Source organism: Neomonachus schauinslandi, chromosome 9, assembly GCF_002201575.2.
Source record: "Neomonachus schauinslandi chromosome 9, ASM220157v2, whole genome shotgun sequence".
Taxonomy (NCBI): domain Eukaryota; kingdom Metazoa; phylum Chordata; class Mammalia; order Carnivora; family Phocidae; genus Neomonachus; species Neomonachus schauinslandi.
This window is the reverse complement of record NC_058411.1, coordinates 139,847,025-139,852,708: the sequence shown is the minus strand read 5'-3', so window position 1 is coordinate 139,852,708 and position 5,684 is coordinate 139,847,025. Positions and strand designations below refer to the sequence as shown.

The window sequence follows — 5,684 nt, the reverse complement described above, 5'->3', positions numbered from 1 at the left end:
GTGCGAGTAGGGGAGGGAAAGGAAGAGGGAGAGTCTCAAGCAGGCTCCCCGCTGGGCGCAGAGCCCACCTTGGGGCTCAATCCCACAACCCTGAGATCATGACCTGAGCCAAGACAAGAGTCGGAGGCTTAACTGACTGAGCCGCCCAGGCGCCCCAACCATCATAGTATTAATAATGCCTCTGACAGAAGGCATAGTTTCTTGCTTCCAGGAATCCTTTAAAATCCGTTTGAGTTTTTAAATGAATTCTCCATGGTAAGAGTTGTTGCATCTGAAGAGAAATGTCAGGGTGAGACATTCTCAGTGCCACAATCACTAAAATTTGAAAAGGGTGTCAAAGCAAAAAAAAAAAAAAAAAAAAAAAAATTATACCCTTAGTGGCTCTTCCTCCGCATCAGCATCTGTCCATCTCCCTGTATGTGTGTGTGTGTCTGTCTCTCTCCACGTCCACCCACCCCTCCATCCCCTGCTTTTGACCACCACCTGTTCCCCCACCTGGTGCCCATCTGAGAGAAGAACCAGAGTCCCCAGGGTTAGGAAGAAGCACCGTGCACTAGCGCACGCCGGGGAGCTGGGCGGCAGGAAGGGGCACGTGAACCTCCTCTAACCCCCCCAGATGATCTTAATTACCCGCACCTGTGGTGCGATCCAGAGCCCAGGCCTCCACTGAAAACATCCAGAAATCAGAGTTGCTTGCTCTTGGCTTGTGTAACCACGCTAGCATATCGGTGTCTCCGTAAACCAGATGTCAGTTTATTAATTTACAATGAGAAATACACCTTCTTTCTGATGGACTACTGCCTTCCCGTCGATGACTTAGAGTGCCTCTTTCCTGGCGTCCGAGCATCTGGCAGCTGCTAGGGGCCACGGACCATGGCTTTCCACCTCTGCGTCCTTGGAACACAGACGGTGCTTGGTAAATATTGGCCAAACTGAGCTGAAATTTTGCCAGAGATAAGAGTTGTTTATCTTTCGCCATTTTTGGTCAAACAGGAGCTAGAGATGTTTTACTCAATGTGTTTTCTGAGTTAAACGCTGTTTCTAACCCACAAGGATCCATGCAAACACTGTATGGCAAGATTTACCAAGTTGGCCATTGGTCTGGGTTTTCTCCCCCGACACGGCTGACTTCATTATAAAGCAAACTCCTCCCAGAGGATTTACCTAGCAAGAGAGAAGTCTACTTCACTCTGTGTTCTCTCTCATCCTTTATGTTTGAAATGAATGCTGTAAAAGATACAGGTAATAATAGCACACACAGCTATGGGCCGTCCGCTGCCCATCCCTGAACTAGATTAGTTGTATGGCAAGCAGGGATCGGAACTGAAGACATAAAAAGACTTATGAGTCAGTGGAGTCCAATTTAGCCTTGGTAGTAGTGTGAGGCCTATTATTAGGTCCAGTTTCAGGAAAAACTGTATTGTTAGGGAAGGAAGAGTCCTGTCCCTTTGTCAGAGCCCTGGTGATGAAGTCCCTGGTGGTAGGGAGCTCTTTTTCAGGCCCTCAAACAGTCTTCCCCTTCTACCCTCTTCTTCCCTCTCCAATCCCCTGCTGACCCAGACACCTGTAAAGGTGCCCAAACCCCCCTGACAAACTCTGGCCACCCCCAAGGTCAGGCAGGAAGGGTTTCTGGGGTGGGGTTGTTGAGGAGGTCTTGCTCAGAGCTCTCGGCAGCTTCGACACTTACTCTCCCTGGGGTCTCCATGCCCGGGGCTCTACCCCTGACCTCTTCTCATCCTCCACGCGCTTCACAGGAACTGCGTCTGTTCCTGTGGCTTCCACCACCCCCAGATGCTGGAGCTTCTGCGGTTCAGCCACGGTGTTGGGCCGACCCATGTGCTGTCCACGAATGCTCTTCCCTCCGTCCCGCGGCCTGCTCCTTCCAGCCCGACAAACACGTGTCGCAGGGTCCTAGTCTATTGAAATAAATGCTCCTCTGTTTAATTTGCAGGACTTTTCTTATAATTTTACTATCCAGTAATTGTTGGAATCCCTGAAGTCTTAGCCATCTGCTACTCTTCTCCTCTTCCTAGCCCTGCATCCTCCCTGAGATTATTCATTAATACGGTTTCTGTTTCACAGAGATAATGTTCATAGATACATATTTGGTTCCAACTGTCTTACCTGTCTTATTTGGTGTATGAATTTAGATGTTTCTCTATCTCCTTAAAATAAACATCTGTTGTGGCTTCGGTTCCTGGATCTCTAAGATGCAGGAGTGAACACAGAGATAATTTAGTAGGTTACAGTGTATCCATGTAATGCAGTTTTTTAAAAAGACTTAAGTCATTTATTATTTGAGAGAGAGAGAGTGTGTGTGCATGAGAGCAGGCTGGGGGGGATGGAGAGGGAGAATCTCAAGCAGCCTCCATGCCTGACGGGCTCGATCCCATGACCCTGAGATCATGACCTGAGCCGAAATCAAGAGTCGACCACTTAATTGACTGAGCCACCCAGGCGCCCCTCAATGCAATGTAGTTTTAAGCAGCTATTAAAAATGCTTACAAACAACTTTGGGTAAATCCTCTCTATGCCCTTGTAAATTTCCCCGAGAATTCCTTTCTTTCCTAATCAGGAAAGAAGGGAGGACACAGGTGACATGATCGCTTATGTTGTAGAGGAGAAGGTGGAAGGTGCAACCCCTGGCAGGTCCCTGGAGATTCTCCAGAACCCTCCAGATTAGCTGTCTTCTCCCTTCCAAGTGCCTGGCTGTGAAGATAGATGAGATGATGAGTGGCCTTGAAGCAAGAGCCTCTAGTTTGTCTCTATTTCCCTTTTCTCAAAAGAAAGTACTTTTTAGACTTGGAGCTGCTCGGGAAAGGACCTCATTTTATTAATTTCCGTAACCGAAAACACTTATCACAGGGTATGAATTCCAGCCTGGCATCACGGAATACTAGGCAGGTGGGAAAAGCAGTTCTTTTTGTTCTGTCATTGAATGAACCCCAGGGTAAGTTAAGGGGGAAAAGGCCAACTGCAAAGCAGTGTGTATAGGATGGTACCATTCGCGCAAGCCAGGGGGAAGGGAAGTTTTAATCTCTGGAAGGGTGGTTAAGAAACAGGATGCCTCTGGAAAGGGAACTGTGTGCTGGGGGCAGAGAGGTCGGAGGGAAGCTTTGCACTGCAAACCCTTCACTACTTTTTCAATTTTAAACCCTGTTGAATGTTTTAGTAATAAAAAAGAAATAAAATTTAAATTTAAAAATACACACCAAATTTATTTAAAATATGCAGAATAGGTAAATCTGTAGAAACAGAAAGCAGATTAGTGGTAGCCAGGGGCTAAGAGTAAGAGGGAATGGGGAGTGACTGCTTAACGGGGTACGGGGTGTCCTTTTGGGATGAGAGAAATATCCTGAAGCCAGATGGTGGTGATGGTCGCACGACATTGTGAATGTACAAAATGCCACTGAGTTGTGCACTTTGTCTTTTATTGAGGTGTAATTGACATAATGCTCACTTGAAAATGGTTAAGACGGTGAATTTCATGTTATGTGAATTCTGCCATAATTATACATATATAATTTTACATATTATATGTAATTATATTTTTGAATGAGTGAATGAATGAATAAAATTACAGACTTACATTAGATGGCCTCTTTATGTAATGAGATGTCCCTGCTTTGTAGTTTGTTTTTTTTTTTTATTAAAAATTTTTTTTTAACTAATCACCCATTGTAGGGCTCAAACTTATGACCCCAAGATCAGGAGTCTCAAGCTCTACCAACTGAGCCAGCCAGGCGCCCCTGCTTTGTAGAGGTTTTAATGGGAGATTCCAAGCACACACAAAAGTAGGACAGTATAGTGGGCCCCACTTACTTACCCGCCTCCCCAGTTTCAACAATTAGCAATTTGTGGCCAATCCAACTCCATTGATACACTGACCGTCGTCTTCTCTACACCTCCTAGATTATTTTGAAGCAAATTATAGCTATTGCAGTGTGGATCTCTGATAAGGACTCTTTTTAAAAAATTTATTTACAATGCATTATCATCTCTAAAAAACTAGGTTGTTCCTTAATATCATCAAAGGGCAGTGTTTAAATTTCAAAATTAAATTTGCCTCGCAAATATCCTTTTTAGAGTTGATTCATTGCTTTGTGGTTTTAAAGAGACCAAACGGCCTTCCCCAGAACTGACCTGGTAAGTTCATTCTCAGCTACAATGAGATCTTAAAGAAGTTAAAGTTTCTTCATCTGAGAATGACTGAAATCGGGCAGATTGCTCTTAAAGTTCCATTCCTGCTCAGATATTTTCTGGAGGGTTTCTGAGGAACCCCCTTGCCTTCTGTGACCCCCGTCGCTGTGTGGTGATGAATGTCAGGCCTGAAATGCCAGTGAGCTGACTGAAATCCTAATTTGAGAGGCTCCACTTCAGCGCTGGAACTCACCAACAAGAGCGTCTCCGTTCTCCCTCTTGGTTATTGGAATAGCAGCCATGCTTCCTTGTCCGAGGGGGGCGCGTTCCAAGCCCCCCAGCGGTTGCCTGGATCCACAGAGAGTACCCACCCCATGCAGACGATGTGTTTTCCTGCACATGCACACCTAGGATCATGCACACCTATGTATAAGTTAAACACAGCAGGAGGTGAAAACATGATAACTCGTCCTAAAATAGAACAATTATAACAATGCACTGTAACAAAAGTTATGTCAATGTGGCCTCTCTGTCAAAATACCTTATTGTGATATTTCTTCTTCTTCCCGTGAGGATGTGAGATGATGAGAAAGCGCCTACAGGAGGAGAGGACATGAGGTGGGGGACGAGGGCATGTGTCTGCGACGTCGCATTCGGCTGCTGGTGACCTGGGGATGCGTCAGGACCAGGATCATCTGCTTGCAGACCTCGGCTTGACTGCAGGTAAGCAAACCCCCAGAAAGTGAATAGTGGGTGTGTGTGTGTGGGGGGGGCTACTGTATCTTAACTTCTCCCCATCTTTGCTGAATGCAGTTCTGGATGACCGTCTTCCTCCCTCTGGGGACTCCTCTGCAGCACTCACCTCCCCACATCGCCCAGACTGCCCTCATCGGTCGTCAGCCACCTAAGACAGGGGCGATGGGCACTCGAGGCATCGCAAGTTACAGCTGAGGCCGTCTAAAAAGAAATTTGGAGGTTTGACTCTTTCCTCTTCTCACCTCTACTCTCCCTCCTTCTTTTTTGTGTTTATAACGCATTGGTGGGCCCACGTAAGTACATATTTCTGTGTGACTCATCTGACTTGATTCTTTTCTGTTCCTCTTTCTGCACGTTTTAGTGACATTTCCGTTCATCCCACACCTCCGCATTGCCGCCCAGATGCTCTGAGTTTTAGCATGACGGCCGTCTCCGGTTAATTCTTATCCCCTTCCTTCACCCCTCAATTGTACTCTCCTCCCAATGTGCTGTGCCTTGCAGAGTGACCACTGGCTTATCTGCAGGATCGTCAAGCCCAGAAGTGGGTGAGAGGACCCCCTCCTTCAGGAGACCATGCCTCTGTGGCGGGACAGAACTAGCTCAGATGCCAATGCTGCCCATTCTACAGATGACAAACTTGAGGCCTACGGAGGTTAGAGAACACACCTGAGCCTAATAATGGGGGGGGGGGGGGCGGGGGGGGGGCCAGGTCAGAATCCAGACAGCCTGCTCACCTAACTACCGTGCTCTGTTGCTTAACCCTAAGGAGTGATTTTTGTGGTTACAGA

At 46.7% G+C, this 5,684-nt stretch overlaps 1 long non-coding RNA gene across 1 annotated transcript; it reads left to right on the top strand.

Annotated features, from left to right (window-relative positions):
* Window positions 1-4,772: 4,772 nt before the first annotated feature.
* Window positions 4,773-5,463, top strand: LOC110572321. The gene is made up of 3 exons (XR_002479845.1): window positions 4,773-4,863; window positions 4,954-5,115; window positions 5,421-5,463. It is a non-coding gene; the product is annotated as an uncharacterized LOC110572321 (long non-coding RNA).
* The last annotated feature ends 221 nt before the right edge of the window (window positions 5,464-5,684 follow it).